Genomic DNA, 24,675 nt, shown 5'->3' with positions numbered 1-24,675 from the left:
GGGAGGTCTTTGACAAGCCTCGAAAATCATAGTTTTTTACAAAAGAGAAAAGAGGCCAGAGTGAAAAGCATCACTATATTTAACAAATATTCGCATACCACGTGATGAAGGCGTGGAGGACACAAGGGTGCACGTGAAGAACTCGTGTATGGGCGGTGTTTGAGAGTATAGGAACGAAACATGAACGCTATAGGCCAGAAGGGAAAAACGTTTCCACCCCCAGACGCTTCTGAAGCCTCATTGTGCCAAGAAACGATGCAAGTCGTACCACAATCAGCTTTGGTCACTACGACTGGTAGTAGGGGATGAACACCAGGTACAGTGGGGGAACAAAAAAGATATACAGACCGGGACAGTGGGTAGAAGAAGGAGGGGAGACCAGAACCGTGTGTAGACGGAACACTTTCTGTTATGTCGGCCTAGAAAGGCTTTTTTGTGAACACTTGCGTTCACGGGGTTCGAAAATCTCATAACATCTTCTGAATGGAGATTACAGATTTCAACCCGGGCTATTTTCTTTTTTTTGATCAATTATAAAAGGGCAGAGGTACACACGTCGCTAAGCCTAAGCGAGTGGACATTGCCAATAGTTTAGCTAGGGAAAAAAACAGTTTTTTGTCTCACGAAAATTCAGGGCACTTGCTGAATGCTGATACAGTCAAGGTCAGAATAGTATTGAGGTTTACTGGTCCGCACAGCGTCGACGCTCCGTCGTCATCATACGCCTCTGCCAACCACGGCAGTCGCCGACATCTCTACATCTACATCTACATCCATACTCCGCAAGCCACCTGACGGTGTGTGGCGGAGGGTACCCTGAGTACCTCTATCGGTTCTCCCTTCTATTCCAGTCTCGTATCGTTCGTGGAAAGAAGGATTGTCGGTATGCTTCTGTGTGGGCTCTAATCTCTCTGATTTTATCCTCATGGTCTCTTCGCGAGATATACGTAGGAGGGAGCAATATACTGCTTGAATCATCGGTGAAGGTATGTTCTCGAAACTTTAACAAATGCCCGTACCGAGCTACTGAGCGTCTCTCCCGCAGAGTCTTCCACTGGAGTTTATCTATTATCTCCGTAAAGCTTTCGCGATTACTAAATGATCCTGTAACGAAGCGCGCTGCTCTCCGTTGGATCTTCTCTATCTCTTGTATCAACCCTACCTGGTACGGATCCCACACTGCTGAGCAGTATTCAAGCAGTGAGCGAACAAGCGTACTGTAACCTACTTCCTTTGTTTTCGGATGGCATTTCCTTAGGATTCTTCCATTGAATATCAGTCTGGCATTTGCTTTACCGACGATCAACTTTATATGATCATTCCATTTTAAATCACTCCTAATGCGTACTCCCAGATAATTTATGGAATTAACTGCTTCCAGATGCTGACCTGCTATTTTGTAGCTAAATGATAAGGGATGTATCTTCCTATGTATTCGCAGCACATTACACTTGTCTACATTGAGATTCAATTGCCATTCCCTGCACCATGCGTCAATTCGCTGCAGATCCTCCTGCATTTCAGTACAATTTTGCATTGTTACAACCTTTCGATATACCACAGCATCATCCGCAAAAAGCCTCAGTGAACTTCCGATGTCATCCCCAAGGTCATTTATGTATATTGTAAATAGCAACGGTCCTACGACACTCCCCTGCGGCTCACCCGAAATCACTCTTACTTCGGAAGACTTCTCTCCATTGAGAATGACATGCTGCGTTCTGTTATATAGGAACTCTTCAATCCAATTACACAATTGGTCTGATAGTCCATATGCTCTTACTTTGTTCATTAAACGACTGTGGGGATCGGTATCGAACGCGTTGCGGAAGTCAAGAAACACAGCATCTACCTGTGAACCCGTGTCAATGGCCCTCTGAGTCTCGTGGACGAATAGCGCGAGCTGGGTTTCGCATGACCGTCTTTTTCGAAACCCATGTAGATTCCTACAGAGTAGATTTCTAGTCTCCAGAAAAGTCATTATACTCGAACATAATACGTGTTCCAAAATTCTACAACTGATCGACGTTGGAGATATAGGTCTATAGTTCTGCACATCTGTTCGACGTCCCTTCTTGAAAACGGGGATGACCTGTGCCCTTTTCCAATCCTTTGGAACGCTACGCTCTTCTAGAGACATACGGTACACGGCTGCAAGAAGGGGGGCAAGTTCCTTCGCGTATTCTGTGTAAAATCGAACTGGTATCCCATCAGGTCCAGCGGCCTTTCCTCTTTTGAGCGATTTTAATTGTTTCTCTATCCCTCTGTCGTCTATTTCGATATCTACCATTTTGTCATCTGTGCGACAATCTAGAGAAGGAACTACAGTGCACTCTTCCTCTGTGAAACAGCTTTGGAAAAAGACATTTAGTATTTCGGCCTTTAGTCTGTCATCCTCTGTTTCAGTACCATTTTGGTCACAGAGTGTCTGGACATTTTGTTTTGATCCACCTACCGCTTTGACATAAGACCAAAATTTCTTAGGGTTTTCAGCCAAGCACGGTAAATCCCGCGTTTGCTCAGGCGGTCAGTAAGAGAGTCTCTAACTTGTGTGTGTACTTCACTTCTATTGGAGATTGGAGTTGTGCTATGTATTTTCTTCTCATTCTCTTGTGTCCATGCCAGCCACGCATCGCGTGTGTGTATATAGGGCTTAATTGTCGATAAAGGTATCGTTAAATATACGTTATTGTCCAGCTAAAATAGACAGTAGGGCATATGGAAGTGTGCTGTGTGTAATATTTTGAAGGGTAAATTGTTTTGTCATCACTGTGTTGTAAGTTACGCTACGGGTTCTTTTGTAATAGCCGGCCACGGTAGCCGTGCGGTTCTAGGCGCTGCAGTCCGGAACCGCGGGACTGCTACGGTCGCAGGTTCGAATCCTGCCTCGGCCATGGATGTGTGTGATGTCCATAGGTTAGTTAGGTTTAAGTAGTTCTACGTTTTAGGGGACTGATGACCTAAGATGTTAAGTCCCATAGTGCTCAGAGCCATTTGAACCATCTGAATCTTTTGTAATGTAGGAACGCTTTCTAAAGTTTGTTATGTGTTCATGTTTATCATGATTAATTTCATTTAGTTTGCTAATTTATTGTCAGGATCTGCCTAATTATAGAGGAATTTTCAGTGTCACGAACTGCACACTTGAACCCAATGCGTATGGTGATTATATAATAAAAAGATTTAGTACAGGTAACAGTTGTTTGTGTGTGTTCTAGAGTAGAGGCTACCTCTTCCTCACTGAAATATTTTAGAGCAGGTATGACGGCTGTTATTTTGATGTCTAATCGTGACTTCATCTGAGATCACCTTACCTTGCAGCGCCTGGGTTCGCAGGCACTTTATTTCTGTCAGATATCTCCGTGCATGGCAAGTGGTGAGGACGGGTCATAACAACCAGGGAAGTACGTTAGATAGTTTTCAGTCGACGAAGGTATTATTAGTGATGACGATCTGGTCCCTATACCGAGTTACTGAAACGCAAATAAGATTCATTGATATCAACTTTGCATATTTCTGTGCTCGACCGCCACGTCTTTGAGACAAGACCTATATTCACTTCCTAGACCTCTCAAGGCTGGTGTTCTTCCTGCTAGAAGTATAACCGACGCTTGGCAACAACGCAGTCTATGTTTGATAACTCTATGACCGACGAGTTATTTCTTAATGACACACAGTTAGCCTACAATAATCACTTGATATCTTCATATAACTCCTCCCGCACATGCTATGAAGGCCCAAGGGTACCGACCGGTAGCCGTGTCGTCCTCAGCCCACAGGCGTATATGGATGCGGATATGGAGTGGCATGTGGTCAGCACACTGTTCTCCCGGCCGTACGTCATTTCCGGGACCGGAGCTGATACTTCTCAGGAAAGTTGCTCCTCAGTTTGCCTCTCAAAGGCTGAGTGCACCCCGCTTGCCAACAGCGCTTGGCAGACCGGATGGTCACCCATCCAAGTGCTAGCCCAGCCCGACAGCGCTTAACTTTGGTGATCTCACGGGAACCGGTGTTACCACTGCGGCAAGGCAGTTGGCCTGTGATGTATTCATATCATTTGCATTAAATAATCACATAAGGAATGAATAATATGTATCAGTTTTTGGTTTTTGGTCCAGAAAAGTCATTCGATGTGGAAACTCCATTTAATGTCGTCTTTTAAGTTTGAGCTTATCTGTCCCAGCTAGTACTGGAGAAATGAGGGAGAGCAGAATGCTGCATTATTCCGCTAGCTATGAGGTAACTAGATCCCTTGTAAAGTGGGGCTGCTTTGGTCCCTGATTCCAGTCTTGCTGAAGGGTACATATGTTGCCATTCTGTGACGGACCTGCAAACAGTCAAATCTAAAATCAATAAGGATTTTTTAATGGGATTCCACATGTCCATACTAATTCGTTGTGGCACAGAACAGAAAGTGAACACATAACGTTTCGAAGTCCACAATCGATAATATCTTACTAATAGGCCTACGTGCTGATACAGCCCAGCTCGTGTTACAGATACTTTGATTAAAATCAGTAACACCCTCGATTCCCAGTGCGCTTGTTTATTTGCAAATCGGTTAGGATCTCGCTGGAGAAACACTGCAGTTTTGGAAATCTTTCTCTCGTTTTCATTATTCGATATTCAAATGGCCAGAATGAAATACAGTAACTAAACCGTAAGACAAGCACTGCGGCATCATCAATCTTACAACCTCTGTTCAATACATTGCAGGTGTCAGCAGTAATATCTATTTAGGGAATATTGAGTTACTTCACAATAAACTCTCAGAAAAGGGTCAAAGGAAACATTAATTAGAGTAACTTGTATGTTGCCTTTTATTTAGACAACCATCACCTGAAACAAACGTCACAGAAGTAATGAACGTATTAAGATAAATCTAGGGGTGAAAAAGTATTGAATAGCAGCATTTCCGCACTTTCTCTCAAATTTCTTTTTTATCTGCTTTTTTCCATGTAAATACACATTTTTATTACTGTGTGATATACTTGAAACATTTCACGATTGTGACTGAAACAGTTTTCCATCATTACATGAGAAAAATGGTTCAAATTGCTCTGGGCACTATGGGGCTTAACATCTGAGGTCATCAGTCCCCTAGAACTTAGAACTACTTAAACCTAACTAACCTAAAGACATCATACACATCCATGCCCGAGGCAGGTTTCGAACCTGCGACCGTACGGTCGCGCGGTTCCACACTGAAGCGCCTAGAACCGCTCGGCCACACAGGCCGGCTCATTACATGAAACATTTGTCGTAAGACAGATATGATAAGTATATAATTCAACTGCATTTTCTGATATATTTCAGTCATGGTGATGGAATATATGCTTCAAAGATTCTCAGGCAATTTTGTGCATGAGCAATTGCCCTATGAATAACTTCAACATCACTGTGTCGAAATACTATGACACTTGCGTTAGCAGCTATCTATTTCTCGTATACGTACACACATGGCACATTCAGAACAAACTGATCTGATAAAACAAAGCAGAATACCTACTGTGTCACTTTCAATGGTTAATAACTCTGTTTGTGGAATTATAAGTCAATTTGATGGTCTGCACTTCCGTCGAAGACGTACTGCGCCACTTTCACTCGGTATATCATTTCTTTTTCATGAGAAATGTGACATCACAGTCCATATCATAGCATTTCGTAAATATAGCGTAGGCAACTGGTTGATGGTTTAACGGTATTTCCGCTTCGAGCGCCGAGCGGGAAGGTTCTTCCGAATGAGATTTTCACTCTGCAGCGGAGTGTGCGCTGATAGGAAACTTCCTGGCGGATTAAAACTGTGTGGCGGACCGAGACTCGAACTCAGGACCTTTTCCTTTCGTGGGAAAGTGCTCTGCCATCTTTCTTTTTCTTTTTCTTCTCATTTTCTTCTATATTATTTGTTGAATTTGTTCGTGGCGGGCGTCCGATGACACCCGTTCATTTTGTTCGTTGACCAATTCACTCAATTTTTTTATTACAGAGGGTAGATAAACCCTCTGACCCAACACGAGGGGCTACCGTGCCGGCGACCATCTGCGCTACCCAAGCAAAACTCACGTCCCGTTTTCACAGTTTCACTTCTGCCAGTACCTCGTGTCCTACCTTCCAAACTTTACAGAAGGTCACCTGGGAAGGGATGGTTCTTTTTTATTTCACTTGTCGCAGCGTCGCTTGTGTGAGTTTTTCCTCGTGAGTGTTGTTCTGTCTGCTGAGTGAGGCGTAGCGGTACCGTCCCGCCTTACTGTTGTCTGTGTTCGTCTACTCGCAGCGGCGTCGGCTGCTCCGCTATGGCTACCATGGTTTCCATGTGTATTCTACGAAAATGTATTGTGAGCGTTACTTTCTATAAAAGAACGCGGCACGTGCAGCCCGGTTCTCTAGAAATCCACGATTGGCTTGTCGATACAATTCATGTGAACTCTGAACAGGGTCACACCGCTTATTTTGACGCAGACGAGTACATGTTGTACGCGAAATTTATGGCTCCTTTCTCCTTTTCACGTTGGAAAATTACTGTCTCGTCATAGTTCTGAAGGCCTGTTCAAGCATCGCGATACTTCCGTCAGTATGGTGTCATTCGCAGATGCTGAAATTGACTTTACCATTGTTCGAGTGATGACAACTTTCTAAAGGACATATTGACTCCTTACAGTAACGTGAAAAACGTCAGTCGTGAACGTTGGTATACTCAACACAGATTACAGTGCTATAGTGGAATTTGTTCCGTGGAAATGAATGTCAAACGCAATATTCCATCACATTTACAAGTGTATGGTTACCGCGTTCGTGTCGTATACCGGAAATGAATGTCAAACGCAATATTCCATCACGTTTACAAGTGTGTGGTTAGCGCGTTCGTGTCGTATACTGGTCAAGAGGGAAACTGCTTCCTGTGTAATGCAGGTGGACACGTTCGATCTAATTGTCTACCGAGGGTTTTTGTATTAAAGGCGTCAGTAGTATAGCTTCGCAAATTGACGATTGCTGATCTGGTTCCTTCCACTCCCGACGTCGCACCTACTACTGCTTCGGATCATAATGAGCCAAAAGTCAATTCTGATAATCGTGTAAATGGAAATCCGCCTTTACCTCCGTGACAGGTTCAGAATTCTATGCCCCCAGGAAGGAACCTGTAACAGACAAAAACAAGCGACGTCGCACACAAAATGGTGAGGTTGAAGATTTGGCTGTGCCTTCTGCCCCAACCTCCTCCGCATCGACTGTCCCCCCAGCTCCTCTCGATACTACACCTCCCGTCCGTAGCACGGTGAATGGCGAAGACGTTATCTCCATCATCCCTCCTGCTCGTGAAGTGGCTGCTTCTGAGTTGTCAGTGTGTGGAGAGGGAGCGAAGCCCCTACACCCCCTTCGTCTTTGTGTTCTCCATTACAATCTGAGATGATGCAATGTCTTCCTGCTCCTTCGTCTTCAGCCACAGACGGTTTCCTGAATTTGACGCCTACAGTTACTCCCGACGAGAATAAAATTAGCGACCAAGTATCACCTACTGCATTGGCAATTCCACAGAATGCTTCCGCCTTTTGACTGGAACTGCATTACATGACCCTTTTTCTTAGGGGCGGGAAGCTGTGACTATGATTCCTCCCACACCTCCGTCTGCAGAGGCTGCCATGCCACGTAGCCGACAGAAACAGCGCATACAACCGGACTGTGTGGTGGCACGTAATGAATCTAAGAAAAAAGGTTACTATGACGAGAGTTCTGGTCCCCCGATGTCTGATTCACCTGTGGTCTCTGCAGTGGACCTTGATTCAAATGGCTCTGAGCACTATGGGACTTAACTTCTGAGGTCATCAGTCCCCTAGAACTTAGAACTCCTTAAACCTAACTTACCTAAGGACATCACATACATCTATGCCCGAGGAAAGATTCGAACCAGCGACCGTAGCGGTCGCTTGGTTCCAGACTGTAGCGCCTAGAACCGCTCGGCCGCAATGGACCTTGACTCTCGGCTGTCTACCTAACTCTGCTCGGTACATTCCCATACATCTCTGTATATCTGTGATCAATGACCAAAGCCGGAATGTTCCTTTTCTTAAATGTTAATCGGGTGGAGTCAGGATTGCCATTTGCTTCACTTCGTCAGTTAATTTATGATTTACATGCGGACATAGTCTTCTTACAGGCATTTCTCCTAACCTGGTTTTCGTGTGATCTTTAATGTTGCACCCGAATATTCTAAGGGGACTGCTTTATTCTTTCTCGAAGGCATTCCTATTGCTTAGGTGGAAATGTTGGATTCTAGCGTGGGCATACATTGTCATCTTTCCAATCTTACCTTGGTCCTTTTATATCCCTTCTGGCACTGGTCGCTCAGTGGATCGTTCGCGTTTTTATACAGAGGAAATTGTTTATCGGTTGCGTAAGAGTCCTCCGTGTATTCTGTTGGGTGGTGATTTTAACTGTGTATTGCGTCCTGCAGACCAATATCCACATTTTATATTTGTCGTGAATTACATGAATTGGTCCGCTCCTTAAGCCTGAAATACGTCTGGATATGTAAATACGAGACTTTAGTTAAATTTACCCATTTCACTGCGACTTCTAGTAGCAGGTTAGATAGGCTTTACTTATCAAACGGCCTGCGCGATTGTATTCTTAATGTTGAAGTCATCCTAACTTCCTTCACGGATCACTGTGCTGTCACCCTCAATCTAGAACAGCAACCAGTCAAATTGTTTCGCACTCCGTGGATGTTAAACGTCGTTCATCTTCCTGGCCCCTCTCTAGATGACGTGATGCGAGCCGTGTGGGACAGTACTCTACGGTCAACTGGGAAGTACTCTTTCATCCATGACTGGTGCACACAGCTGGCCGAGGCTCAGTCCAGCTTTCATACTTTTCTGTGCTGCCAAAGCGCAAGACTTTCGGGGAACTTATGAATGTTACTATTCCATCCTGCGTGAACTTTATGATGCTGGGGATAACGCCCCTATTCGAATTGCGGATGTTAGGCGTGTAAAGGTAAAATTGTTGACCTTGAAGGGAATAAAAATGGAAGGGTTGAAAATGCGATCCAAGCCACGTTCACTGGTGACGGAAGAACTGACTTCCTTATATTATTTGCTTCTTGGCTTATTTGCTTATTTCTGCTTGGCATTAAAAGAAAATTATATATCCTTTTTGCTTTCGTCGGTATTGGCTTCCTGCCAGCATGTAAACAGAGAGAACATAGATTAATATCATGCTGTTTCTTGACATAAAAAACTAAATACTTTCTCTTTGATGCCTTCATCGGCATCGACGTCATGTGCTATGTGAAACAAATTTATTTTCATATTTGTCTTTCTGTTTGATCAGTGGTCGCAAAATAATTTAAATTGAAAAGTCTAGTTCACGATTAAAAAGAGTGAAATAGACAGCCTGGTTTCTATGTATAATCTGATCCTCTACTTTTCTTAAAAAAACAAAAAGGGATCAGACAATCGAATTTTCGTCTTCTTAGGGCGAAAACAACGCGTTTATTAGTCACACATAAAATTTTATCCCTAGCAACACAATAATTCAGTAACGTGTCCAGTTTCTGTCCTCGTCTACGACTGAATAGGAATCTGTTACTCTCTGACGACTCTTCCAATGTGTCATGATCTGCGTCATACTGGCTTCATTGTCTATATGGCCCTTCTACACCTAATAATTTTCTCCATCTCTCCCCATGCATCATCTGTGGGACAGCGATTAGCATCTTTTGGAGGCCAATTCAACAGCTCAAAGTCTCCATTTGAAACCAGTGGTTTACACAGTTTACTGTGTGGACAGCAGAACGGTCATGCCGGAAGGTTGTTCTGCCTCTCGAAAATCTCAGGCGAACAGAAGGAAACATTACATTCCGCATTATTTCGCGGTAGTAATAAGCAGAAAGCGGACGGTCCAATTGCCACAGAACGTAGCAGCCTCTTGCTGATATCAACCGACAAACTGTGACAATAGTTTGTCCACACTTATGCCTCTGACGGTCATATTTACTGTCGAATCTCGCTCCACTTGGTCGTTACATACAGACTGAAGTATTTGGAACATTAGAAAACAGCTTCTCAACTGCAAATGTAATTTGATCCGAACACGAAACCGGTTTACTTCGGCATGCAAGGGTGAAGTTTAATCTGACAGCCTTATGTTGCTCCTGCCAGATTTCCTAAACCATTGATTTTCATCCATACATTCGTTTCTAGTTGAGGCCACGGCGGACGGTCGACGTGGCCATACTTAACTGGAGGTTGTTTCTAATCTGTGCTAGTCCTGAAAGGATTCTCATCACTTCAGTGGAGTATACTATTGACTTGACCCTCCGTGGTAGTATGTAGACATCCAGGACGACAAAAACGGTTGACTTGGCCTTCCTCCACCATTCCTCTTAGCCGGCCGTTGTGACCGAGTGGTTCTAGACGCTTCAGTCTGGAACAGCGCGACCGCTACGGTCGCAGGTTCGAATCCGACCTCGGGCATGGTTGTGTGTGATGTCCTTAGATTAGTTAAGTTTAAGCAGTTCTAAGTTCTAGGGAACTGATGACCTCAGATGTTAAGTCCCATAGTGCTCAGAGCCACTTGAACCATTTGAACCATCCTCATCACCTAGAGATTTATCATAGATGTTCTGTATCCTAGGGCATGGGAAATAGCGGTCATACAGTATCTATCTTCATATGACCTTTATCAAATTCCTTGAGCTGTGACATTTCTCAAGTAAGGACCTGTTGACTAGGGAGGAGGAGACGAAGTGTGATGAGAAGCGCTTCCTTCGCCTTGGAAGTCAAATTCATTCCCGATCACACGCTTTGGAAAAAGCATATGTTTAGAGCATCGTGTAAGTGTATTTTGTCTCCAAACATCATAAAACAAGAACCTCCGTCTGAACAGGCCCTGAAGGCCCAACGGAACCGTCCTGCCGCCGTGTCATCCTCAGTCCTTAAGCGTCATCGTTTGCGGGTGGGCATGTGGTCAGCACACCGTTCTCCTGGCCGTTGTCAGTTTTCGTGATCGGTACCGCTATTTATTCATCAAGTAGCTACTCGATTGGCCTCACAAGGGCTGAGTGCACCTCGCTTGCCAACAGCACTAGGCAGACCCAGATGATAACCGATCGGAGTGTTAGCCAAGCCCGACAGCTCTTAACTTTGGTGTTCTGATGGGAACCGATGTTACCTCTGCGGTAAGACGGTTGACCTGCTAAACATATTAGTAATGATTATGACACTGTTTTCAGAGGTGAAAAGTAAAATTTAGATTCACGATGTGATGCAAGTCATGTTGCTTCAGCTTCCGTTTTTCAGGTAATTGTGTTGCCTCACATATTACGCTATAGAAGCCTGACAGCGCTTCGTACGAATGGGAGGATAGTGGAGCAGGTAAAGCGGTGAGTCTATAATGTCTTGTTATCAGGTTCTAATTCTGCCTCTTTTACAAATTTTAATTCGTTGTTCACAAAGAACTAGTAATTTAGTAGGACAATGTCAGTCATAACGTTCAAAGTACTAGTATTATGGTAACCATTTGTGTATATGGCTTCCAATGCTCATCGGAGGAAGGCAAGGACAAACGGTCTCCCCTGGATTCCATGTAAGAAATGCACCTCAGTTTGAGAATGAACTCAGTCTTCGATTGTCAATCGTTATTTCCAGCAGTACCATACCCTTAGATGTAGCTCTCTGTTTCACTTATAATTTCCACAGTTGCAGGGACACAACGTGTGATATCTCTTAGCAAACTACTGAATGCAGTGCTATCAGGCAGAAAGATGGACCTGGCCAAGACGGTGCAGATTTTGTTTTTAAATCTTTATCTACCTGAACAATATGATTTCTTATTCGGTAAATTTGTGAAAGTTTCTGCTTAAGATGTCTTAAGATTAAATTTAATTAAATTCCTTCACCAACAATAACGTTAAAAGAAATCATCTTAAAACCACTGAATAGCGGTTTGTGAAGTCATTACTGGACGCATTTTGTCGCATTTCTCTGGATATAAGGGAAAAAGGTTACTGACCAGAAAACTAATCTCCAGAAGGAGAGGGGGAACAAAAGGAAGCCTCTTATTTTGAGGCGTCACGTGACTTTTATTTAAAGTTGAACGAACAGTGAAGTTGGCAGTACGAGGGCACTATTGGCGTCAGTATGACGTTGCAGTACTTGGGGTCTAAAATGATACAGAGCCAGTTTACGTCAGGAATGTCAGAACTGTATACCACAGCACTATTAAATTCTCTAATTCGTATGCATTGCTTGCCGACGAAATTTCTGTTGGTGTATAGTTATACAGCAAAATAAGTCAACTGCGTATTTTCCGGCGGGAGAAATCAGCAGCAAACAGTATTCGCTACATCAAATTACTGAAACTGATGTTCCGCACAATCATAATTTCTGTGGGCGACTAAGGGGAAGGCTGCTAAGACGACGTCAGTTTTGTAGCGTTGAAATATTTTTCTACGTTATTGAAGTGGATATTCCAATTAGAGTAATTCCGTGAAAATGTGAACTTGGACCACGTAAAATGAGTTTATTACAGCGAAAGCAGTTGATCTTTTGCAATAATTTCTTTATTGTACTACTTGAAACAGGTGACGTCGACCAAGTTATATGGAGAGAATGATCGTAACGTTTAACAGAAGAAATTAACATCCTCTGGCTTTGAAAGTCGTGTTTACAGCTAGTATTAGCATATTACAAGCGTCGTTAAGTGCAAGTAAATGAAGCAGCTCAACGCTGTTTGTCTTATGAAGTAACGCATTCATCTGTTACTTTAGTTTTAATGCAATCTACGAATGTCCAATATTAACTTGAAAAGTGCTCCCTAGACATGGAATGAACTAAATAACTACTTGTTATGGTCCACTTGCACAGAACCCCGCAATCAATTGCTGCCCATCTAATATTCCCTGTTTTTGGACAACTGCCTCTAAAAATGACCAAGAAGCATTGTAACTGCATTTTTGGATCTAATAATTTTCTTGAAATACTGAAAATTTAAAATTGGCTTCGATATGAGGCTATGATGGCTAAAAACGTCATTGCATCCCGATGACGTGAAACCAGTATAGTTTCCGTGTCAGAAACTCGATGATTTTAATCAGTTAATAAAGAACAGAAATTTTTCACCGTGTTCAATTTATAAGCTAAGTGCATCGTATGTTACGACACAGTAGTGACTGTAGCAAATGTGGACTTCAGTGGTCTCGTGGACTGATCCTATTTTCTTAGTGGCGAGGTACAGGTTCGATTCTAACTTCCGTCATGTTTTTTAAACACACTGGAACAGATCACCTTCATGTTTAGAAATGCAACGTAAAGGACGTCACGTTGCGCTGTAGTTCAGAATCAGCATTACAAACATCGTATCCCTTCGCTACCAACTGGGGCAGAGCCAATTTAGGTTGGCCCATAACAGAGTCGAAAGTCGCTGCCAACAGGATCTCTCTCGACAGTGGGGTTCTTTACACTAGGAACTGTATTTTATTTAATGAAGTTTTGGTCACTTCAGCTTACAGGGTTTTTATTTTATCTGAACTTTGATGATGGAGTGGGATTAGAATTAGGATGTCTTATTTCATGGTATCTAACCCACCCGGAACGATATAGTTCAATCATTTCATTGCAAACTTCTCTAGGTCTCCACGAAAGGCACGTATGTGGGTTAGAATCCTACTAATGATATACAATTTTCAGTTTTAATGTCTCTTCATGTGTTTTCAACAACAACGATTGGTGAGGTTATTTCTAGTCCAACATGCGCAAACAATCTGCGGATAGAAAACAACGGCGGTAGGTGCCGGGTTCAATTCTTGGCCAGGCAAAAATGCTGTACACTCATTTCAAATTCGAATAACTCACTGATGGAGAAAAAATTCGATATTTATCATCTGATTTTACTTAGTTAACAATCTCATTACGAGCTAGGTTCGAGTCCCTCTCACTATACATTACGTCATGGCACGTCGTTTTAATCAGGTGCGAACTTTCTTTTTTGAAATTTATTAAACGTTTTTCATGGTTAGTTAACGGGGAGATAAGGGACTTGTCAGGATTCCAGTCAGAGCACAAAAATTTTTAAGTTCATATTTGCTAACTAATACTGGTGAAAACTTCGAAATTTCGCGATTTTTTATGCCTAGTCACCACTGACGAACGTTGCTATCATCGATTCTCTTTCAGGCACGAAAGCTTTCCTTAGATTCAATGGATATAGGTACTTGGTTACAATCCAGGTCCAGAACAAAATGGTCCGTCATGTTATTTAGACTTCAGACATACGGGCAAATGATTGCTTCATTATGAGTACACAGAAATTACTGGTGACACAATGTTAATGTTAAGGTTGTCTTGTCGCTTTTAATCGAATTGCTTTTAACTAGTTACTTCAAAATCCAGTTTATGACAAACCACTCGCTTCAGACACAACGTTTCAAGGCGAGGAAAAATCTTCTTAAGAGCAAAAATAATTCGTATTGTCAGTGAACTTTAAGAGTTCAGATGTTGTCTCAAAATATTTTGTTCAAGAAATAACTTAATTTTCAGTAAATTTTGCTGAAATGACTTCATTCAAATTCTAATGGGTGTGTTAGTTATTTTAAAAATGTAATTTACTGTAATAAAATTGAGTTTACAAGCGTGAAGGACTGTCTCATATCTAATGACGTGTACCCTAATATTTAAAACATTGTGGTGTTGATTTACATCCAGACTGATTAGCTTAAAGAACAGTATTCTGTAGTAATCTCTACTGGCATCCATTTTGTATATTCAACTACTGTACCGCAAAGAGGTTAGAGGACTTGGAATACAGCTACGTTCTGCGTACTGCAAATCAGGCGAAACGCAATTGAGATCCTTCCGATAATTTTGAGTGTGATAGTACGACACATCTACCAGTTTCCGCCCCATTAGAATAGTTCCACGAATGGCGCCTCTTTTCTTTCTTAGAGTGTAATTGTAGCACCGAGTATGAAATTAAGTCTGTTGTAAAACAACGCAGTAAACGGAAGAAAAATGACATTACAATTACTTGGTAAATATTTGTAATCATGTGTCCCTTTGTGTAATGCATTTAAATATTAGCACTGTTACTGTTATTAATCAATGAATCATCCCATTATGCGCGCAACACAAGAACACATCGACAGGCAATTAGAGTACTACAATTCTCGGAAGCTGTGGATGGCAGCATTCTGAAGCAAGGAACAGCCGTGTTCCAAATGCTGACGACATTTTACGATCAGTTGAACCACTTGGGGGTCAGCGGTCAACTTTTGGGGCTAATTATGTAGGTTACAGGTTATTAATAATAAGGTCGGTACATACACGGATCGGGATGCCGTACCACAATGTCAGTATTCGCTCTTGAGTAAAAAATATTTGCGGCCACTATGTTACATGCAAGATGGGGAACCGGCACATTTTTCTGCTGATGTAAGACGACGTCGAATGCTCCAATATGGTCCTCGATGCATGAGGCGAGCAAAGCCTGTGCTTCGTCCTCCATTATCCCATGACGTCAAAAATGGATCAAATGGCTCTGGGCACTTTGGGACTGAACATTTGAGGTCATCAGTCCCCTAGAACTTAGAACTACTTAAACCTAACTAACCTAAGGACATCACAAATATCCATGCCCGAGGCAGGATTCGAACCTGCGACCGTAGCGGTCGCGCGGTTCCAGACTGAAGCTTCTAGAACCGCGCGGCCACACCGGCCGGCCCCATGACGTCAATGCACAAAAATTACTAAACCTGCTAATACATGGTACACATCAATTGCATCTTCCCAGCACCTTCTACCACTACAATCCGAGTCATCCTGACCTCTGTCCAGGTCCGGCATATTGGCTTAATGTACCGAGAAGTTTAAATCAGTGCACACCAAACTGCCGACTGAAAATTAGTTTTGGTAACGATAAATACACTCCTGGAAATTTAAATAAGAACACCGTGGTTCAAATGGTTCAAATGGCTCTGAGCACTATGGGACTCAACTGCTGAGGTCATAAGTCCCCTAGAACTTAGAACGACCCAAACCTAACTAACCTAAGGACAACACACACATCCATGCCCGAGGCAGGATTCGAACCTGCGACCGTAGCGGTCGCGCGGTTCCAGACTGTAGCGCCAGAACCGCTCGGCCACCAGCGGCCGGCAAGAACACCGTGAATTCATTGTCCCAGGAAGGGGAAACTTTATTGACACATTCCTGGGGTCAGATACATCACATGATCACACTGACAGAACCACAGGCACATAGACACAGGCAACAGAGCATGCACAATGTCGGCACTAGTACAGTGTATATCCACCTTTCGCAGCAATGCAGGCTGCTATTCTCCCATGGAGACGATCGTAGAGATGCTGGATGTAGTCCTGTGGAACGGCTTGCCATGCCATTTCCACCTGGCGCCTCAGTTGGACCAGCGTTCGTGCTGGACGTGCAGACCGCGTGAGACGACGCTTCATCCAGTCCCAAACATGCTCAATGGGGGACAGATCCGGAGATCTTGCTGGCCAGGATAGTTGACTTACACCTTCTAGAGCACGTTGGGTGGCACGGGATACATGCGGACGTGCATTGTCCTGTTGGAACAGCAAGTTCCCTTGCCGGTCTAGGAATGGTAGAACGATGGGTTCGATGACGGTTTGGATGTACCGTGCACTATTCAGTGTCCCCTCGACGATCACCAGTGGTGTACGGCCAGTGTAGGAGATCGCTCCCCACACCATGATGCCGGGTGTTGGCCCTGTGTGCCTCGGTCGTATGCAGTCCTGATTGTGGCGCTCACCTGCACGGCGCCAAACACGCATACGACCATCATTGGCACCAAGGCAGAAGCGACTCTCATCGCTGAAGACGACACGTCTCCATTCGTCCCTCCATTCACGCCTGTCGCGACACCACTGGAGGCGGGCTGCACGATGTTGGGGCGTGAGCGGAAGACGGCCTAACGGTGTGCGGGACCGTAGCCCAGCTTCATGGAGACGGTTGCGAATGGTCCTCGCCGATACCCCAGGAGCAATAGTGTCCCTAATTTGCTGGGAAGTGGCGGTGCGGTCCCCTACGGCACTGCGCAGGATCCTACGGTCTTGGCGTGCATCCGTGCGTCGCTGCGGTCCGGTCCCAGGTCGACGGGCACGTGCACCTTCCGCCGACCACTGGCGACAACATCGATGTACTGTGGAGACCTCACGCCCCACGTGTTGAGCAATTCGGCGGTACGTCCACCCGGCCTCCCGCATGCCCACTATACGCCCTCGCTCAAAGTCCGTCAACTGCACATACGGTTCACGTCCACGCTGTCGCGGCATGCTACCAGTGTTAAAGACTGCGATGGAGCTCCGTATGCCACGGCAAACTGGCTGACACTGACGGCGGCGGTGCACAAATGCTGCGCAGCTAGCGCCATTCGACGGCCAACACCGCGGTTCCTGGTGTGTCCGCTGTGCCGTGCGTGTGATCATTGCTTGTACAGCCCTCTCGCAGTGTCCGGAGCAAGTATGGTGGGTCTGACACACCGGTGTCAATGTGTTCTTTTTTCCATTTCCAGGAGTGTATAAAACAAAACAAGTACATGTCCAGTATGTTTTTTGGCTCATTCTGAATATGGCTAGACCATTCACAGCCGAAATATCAGATTTTCATGGATCAGTAAATAACAATTGTACGCAAATTACAGTTTAAGAAAACGTATTCGAATAAGCTAGGTATAGTTGTACCTATTACCATGAGTATCAATCTACGCTCAGTGACTGTTTTACTGAGTCGGGAATATTATGTTTCATTTGGCGAAACGAATCAGTAATTCGTGGAAGCACCTCAATTCTAGTGGTAACTGGTGTAGTGTGAGCAGCAGAAGGTCTAACAGTAAGAAAGAAAATAGGATTGCGGTTAGGCTACAGCAAACAGTATAGTGAACGTGTTATCCTAACCAAAATAAACACGAACGTAACACTCGCCACAGTTTGAAAAACCTAATGTCTTACCACCAAGAGGTACTGATAAATAAACTTTATTCAACAACTAATTTCTGTCTGAAGTTCCTAATGAGGTTCATAAAACATTTACATCGTACTAGGCGATATAAAGTCAATGCCGTCAAATAATAAAATCCACGAATTCAACGCTACATAGTCAGTCTTAAAAATGAGCCAAACAGTGCACTCATCCATATTGTATAAAGTCAGCCATAATGTAACTAACGGAGGAGTTCTACATTCTGCAATGTTGACAGATTCATTGATTTTTATATTTGACACAACTAATCGTCAGAAAAAAAAAGTCACGAGTTTTGCCTAGCTTCTAACACGGAGTTGTAACAGCGAATAGATAATTTAGGAGGAGCCTGCTGGTGGTCAACAAAAGTCACTTAATGGTTTTGTATGAACGGGTATGAGTGTAATTCAATAAGTAACTGCAGACACAGTAAATACACTTGGTTTTGATGTTCCGTCAAAACGTCCGATCTATATCTGGGGTAACTGTTCATACTAATGGTTTTGAACACCACGCAATGAAGTTCAGACTGATATTGGACTGGTTGTTTCGAAAGTGGTCCACGTTCATTACTAGCCTTTAGTTGTGCCGTCGTTACATGATTTTCCGAAAACGGCAAATAAGATTGAACGGCAGGTCGAGCAGCCGTAACTGCCTCTCTGATATGCTACCAGGAAAACACTAACGTATAAAGTGTTACCTAATAGCCATGCGCGACGAACAGTCGAGAATAAAATTATTTGCAAAGGTTAATATACCGAAATAGCAGCCTCGGACTGTTGAATACGACCACCCACCCAAGACTGGAAACACTAAAAGCAGGGCCACCAGATGAAGTAAAGTATGAATACGCGCGCCTCACCACAGCCAGAAAAACAATTATCAGCGACGGCGTGAACGTTTTAAATACAAGTACAATTAGTGTTATTAACCAATTTATCATCTGCTCACACAGTCAACACGACGCTTTGCCAATCAATTACAATCTCAAATTTTTGGGTTGCTGAGTGTGACAGCAATCTGAAACAGAGAGCAGTTGCACAAAGTGTATGGAATGTTGGCGACCTCTAACGATCAGTATTTGGAAGTCGCCAGCCAACATATTGCATCGTTGCTTCAGCTATACTATTGGAAGCTCCTAAAATACTAGTTAATGTACTTTACCAACTAAGAATAAGACAGGTACACATGCGACCCGAGATGCCTTCCCCAAACATCACTATTGGTGGTTCAGCAAGAAGTTTGACGTCCAATGCTATGTAAGTATTCTCTGCGATATTTCTTCTCCCAGGTTAGACTGAATTTTCTGGCCTAGGAACTTGAATTACGGAATGCTCTCTATTTGATCATACTTTGTGGCCAATTTTTGGATGCCGAGTTTTCAGCACCTGCATTGAGTTTCCTTCAAAGGAAATTTTTAAACCAATATTTTCAGCACGTAAACCAATATTTTTAACTGTCTCATTGAAGTAGAGTTGTCCTTTGTTAATAGGATACAATTTCGGTACCATTTTTTTTCTGTTGTCCTACTTGTTACTGCGTAAAGTCAAGCGCCGGCACGCCAATCGGGAACGATAGGGAAGAGATGGCTGTGAAAAGACCTCAGCCAATCGCACACTGACCGATCCCTCTCTAGGACGACAGCAGTGGCCCGTATGTGAAGTGGACATAAGCACCGCCACCGACTGGTGACCGCCCAGTTGAATAGCAGCTTCAAGATTAAGCACTTGTATAGCAGCGTCAACTCTATTCACTTCACCTCAGCTTGGACTTGGGATTATTTCGTATGTCGCCCTTTGCTTGCGACACATCTGTTTAATTGCAATGTTAAGTATTGTATCTATTCTTTTAGTAATAAAACTTTTTAATTCGGTTTTTTTAATGTTTGTCTAGCGAACCGAGTATGCAGACTTCCTAGACACCACACTACTCGTGTGGATTTCCAGTAACTTAGAAAATTCATTTCTTTTCGGCGTTTTCAGATCACTTAGTCCATAAGGATGATGCAGAGCAGTGCAGACACACAATCACCCTCTCGAACGCCACTATTGGTAGGGATAGGATCGGATAATACGCCCTCGAAGTTCGTTTTGGAGTATTTGTTGGTGAGCGTTTGTTTGTATACGTTCAGAATTTATGGAACACGTTCTTGAACCTGGAGTATTATGAAGAGAGATTGTCTGTGGACTGCTTCTTTGAGTGCTTCGTGTTTTAGCTTTGATTTTAGGCTGAAAATTCTTTTACGCTTATAGACCAGGGCGGAAATCGACTTGGTATTCATCAATTAAGTATAAATGACAATTCATTCCACTTGGACTGTTACTAAATGTACTTATTCACAACCACGATTTTAGCTATTTTTCCATCCTCAGCAGCAGCTCACTGTGAAGCGCGTCAGTGTATAATCTTTCCTACTGAGAGGAAATTGTCTTCGTATCAACCATGTTTACGTAATATATATGCACAATAGGGCCGGATAATTCGTCACCTGTATAAGATGATATAGCACTTCACTTACTGTAGAGACGTTGCTTATTAAATGTAATACATTTGACTCTCAGAAACTTGTTCTTCGTCTGTTGATGTAACAGCTTTTTACTTAATGCTTGCAACTAATACAATTTTTTTCTATTTATTTGCGTGCAGAGTACTTCAGTATTTTAGAAATGATAACACGTTGGGTCTGCAAGTTGTTGAATGTATTTGATAACCATTGTCTGCACAATATGTTACGTGCTACATCCATTTATAGAGATGAGGAACAATCTTGTTTCATTATGATAATTAAATATACAAACATGATTTACACAAGAACAGCGTCATCGTAAAAGGAACTCTTATGCTTTGATGGAATTCATAGTGAGCTATCACTTGAGAATGACACAATAGCCGAAATCTCGATTGTCAATAATTTAACAGCAGTCAAATGGAATATGTTGTCTTTTCTATAATACGTCAAGACCGTGGACGAAAATATACAGAAAATTTTTAAGTTTTTGTTAAAGTAGTTATTGTGTTCTTAGGACGAGATGGACAGAAATGTTAATTAAAATGGCTTGTAGGAGAATGAATCTTCGATTGGCGCTCGTGTATACTTAGTAAACATCTCGTGCAATGTAATAATGAAGGCCTATCCCAGTCACTGGGTGGTTTGCCAGATCTCTGCGAAGATATCAGCTTATGTTTGGTACAGAAGGGCAGATGGTTATGAGGCCTCTTCCCTTAACGGTGGGATAGCCGTGTGCGACGCTGTTTTCTTGTAATTATTTGACCCAGTTTCAAGCATGTTATATTACAGCATTCCTGTTCGTAGGCTCCCTCAGGTACCACAGAAGAGTGTAGATACGCCGGTGTCGTAACTATAGAGGTATAAAAGTTCAGAATTACGCGTGTATGTCAGCAATTTCGCCAAGTTGTCAGCCATAACTTATATATTATACTTGCCCGCTGATGAAAATATCAGGGCGCACCGCAAGCGTAGAATATGCTTCTCTTTAAAACGTTAGTGGCGGGCTAAGCCAAGTAAAGATGATCCGCCTCTGCACACGCTACCTCAGATAGAAAGGCTGGATGTCAATCGAGTGAAATGCATTGCATCATGAATTCGCATTTAATGGACAGCTAATGGGATTGTGTTACTAGACTACACACAGCCATGTGAGCTTGTTTACACGCAAGCTGTGCGGCACCCCTCTGCCGTTCGTATACATAACATTTGACAGCTGTGTATCTCTAGCTACGTATCTGTGTGCTACTGCTGGCGAAAGTAGGCACTCATGACACTCGATTTTAGAAAAATGGAAAAATAAAGGTGTCAATGGGTATAATGGTAAATGACGAAGGGGGCAGCTACAGAGTTTCTGGTTCGTATTAAGATAATTTGAGGACACAAACTGACAGTGCCATTTGAAGGGGTTTCTGGAGTCTTTTAGGTTCATACACGCATGAGCAATTGAATTCTGTGTTCCTACTCAGAATCGTCTGCAATTCGTTTCGCACTGATGAAGGTAATCGACACATTCTAGGTTTATTATCAGCGTTAATTTTCCTTCCGTCTTCTTGAGTGCTTAGAAACCTGATTCTATAGACGCTTGCTGTCGTTATGGGTGATGATACCGTCTACACTCTTTCTCGGTGTATGTTCACTGACGCTAATCCATCGTTTTGATGTCACTTCTGTTTTTGACAGTGTGTAAATCAAAGTTCGGTCTACAGTCACATAATGGTATCAGAAATCATACGGACTACTAATGATATTTACCAAATATCGAAATTTAGTTCATTGATTGAATTGTGGTTATAGTTAACAAAAGCATCGTCTATCACAAGATCAGCATATTTACTCGCATAACTACATTTTATGTTGTACGTACCTATACATTACAACGGATATTTCTGCCGAAGCAGCTTCATTTTGTCGACCTAACGTACTACATCTCCATTGTTCGGTGAACCGCTTTTTAATTCATTCTGCGACAAGGAGCGGTCTTCAGTGTCATGCTGGGTGTATTAGAATGTCCTTGAATTCAAATTTCATCCTTTCTTCAAAATAATTTTTCTGTCCGCCTTCGTAGACCAGTGGTGAACGTGTCTTCTAGGCGTAGGACACGGATTCGATACTTGGTAATGCCAGAGATTTTTCGTTAACGGGAGGACTGGAACGGGTCGGTACCCAATGGTCTGATAGTGCCAGTAGGCGGAGATTGGGTTCTCAGGTTTTTAACAATTTTGACGAAAAGTGTGTCAATAGAAATGCCAAAAAATAACATAAGTTTGTTTCTGTGAGTCTGATTAAAACCACTACAAGATTCATCCTCAATATAATCACATATTTTCATCCATGAACGCTACTGCTTTTCATGTTTCGTTTTATGCAGAGACGAAGCTCCCACGCCATTTCAATCGGAGCCATCCAGTAGGATGATGAGTGAGGGAATTTTAAACAACTGGCCTACGTGGTCGCGTCATAGCGCCGCCTCCTAATCACACATACATCGTGTTCAGAAATACAATGTCCAGACTGACAGATATTGTTGTACCAGACGAAATAACACTAATCGGTGCCGCGGTGGGTTCTTACCTTTACTCCCGGAGGAACAGAGATGATACTACAACATATAAAATACTAGATCATTTTAATACAACTTGAGTAAGATGAAATATTTCAACTTTGTAGCAATCCATGTCCACAGGAATGTCATGAGCATTTATTAATCTCACCAAACATAAACGTATCACTTGATAGAAACAGGATAACAGTCTTTCCTCACGAAGTACAAGTGACAATGATCTTTTACACAGAATTTTGTCTTACACAACTGTCGAATTGTTAGCTCGGTAGAGAGACGATGCTGTCGTCTTCGGTGATGATTGCTGACTGGCTGAGCAGCACTGCACTCAGAAGTAAGCAAGCAAGCTGATGCAGTGGCGTATGGAAGCTCTCCTCAGTGTTTCTCTCATTCGCCGTTGTTTCTGGAAGCGACTATTTTCACTTGTGGTCCAGTTTGCCTTGGAACATCGCACTTCGAACGACACCACAGATATGATGACGCAGATAACAAATGTATTTCGTACAGTAACCTGGTGACGCAACTGCATACTGAGAGCACAGTGTCCAGGTGGTCATTGGAAATGATTGAGAATAAAAGGATGTTAAATGAGTTTCAATCCTTTAGTGTTCTGCGCAACGTTAAAATATATTTTCACAGTCAGCATCATTAACGTCAGCGCAGAACCATCATCGATGGAGCAGTGCGTCCCGTGGTCGATGGAAAATGGGTGGCCCTGTTCTGAATATGTGTGATCACTGCAAGAAATCTGGCAACTCATTTCTCCCCTGAGTCCACAGGGGCAGCATCACCTTCGGTTTTTATGTAGCTCCCAGGGAAAGAAGTCTAAAGGGTTGCCGTTAAGGCGTCTTGCAGGCATATTTGAATGTCATGCCCGGCCGAACCACCGATTGCCGAAAGTTGGGGTTAATGCTGCACGTGCTGGTTCTACAAAACACATCTGGACCCAATTATGTTGCTACCACGTCCCCACACTGATAAATAGGAGAAACTCCTCCAATAACGTGGTCTAGCAATAACAATCTGTACATTGTAAGCCGAGTTAAGGAGGCGACATGTAGGGTCCAAGTAGTTATGTGGTCTAGACAGTTCACAGAAAATTGTCGCTGATGACTTCGCAGACCTCTTGTACAAAGGTCTTCATCCGGCCATAAATACGTTTTAAGGTAATTATTGTACATGCCTTTCTGCTGTGTAGGGCTGGTGCCTGACGACACGGCATACCCGCAAACAGGATTCCATTGCGGGTTGCCGTCTAGTAGACGCCTGCAGCTGACGCTTCCAGACTTCACTGCGACATTCGCTGCAGTAAGGAGGGCGCCACAATCACCGGACGCAGCCAGCACTATTTCGCATCTGCGAGGCCACGTGGCGCCGGCCACTTGTTGTTATCCATATGCCGGTTGGCCTTTATAGGACCGCGGTCTGCAGCGCTCCAGCAGTTTCATGTCGAATCTGGTGCCGAATGAATGACAAGCGCTACTAATCAGGTAGGTTGAAACGAATCAAACAACTTATCACGCATAACATTTTGTAGTGAAATATGGTGAACACCAAAATCAACGGTAATTGTTAATGTACCTGCTTCTGGGCTGTCCTCAAAGCGTGAAGTA

General features: G+C 43.3%; 1 pseudogene; it reads right to left on the bottom strand.

The window, feature by feature from the left end:
- Nucleotides 1-3,919: 3,919 nt before the first annotated feature.
- Nucleotides 3,920-4,037, bottom strand: LOC126250214 (5S ribosomal RNA; annotated as a pseudogene).
- Between the last annotated feature and the right edge of the window lie 20,638 nt (nucleotides 4,038-24,675).

This window comes from Schistocerca nitens, chromosome 3, assembly GCF_023898315.1.
Source record: "Schistocerca nitens isolate TAMUIC-IGC-003100 chromosome 3, iqSchNite1.1, whole genome shotgun sequence".
In the NCBI taxonomy this organism is placed as follows: Eukaryota; Metazoa; Arthropoda; class Insecta; order Orthoptera; family Acrididae; genus Schistocerca; species Schistocerca nitens.
Note: the sequence above shows the minus strand (reverse complement) of the source record. Positions and strands in the feature narration are given on the sequence as shown.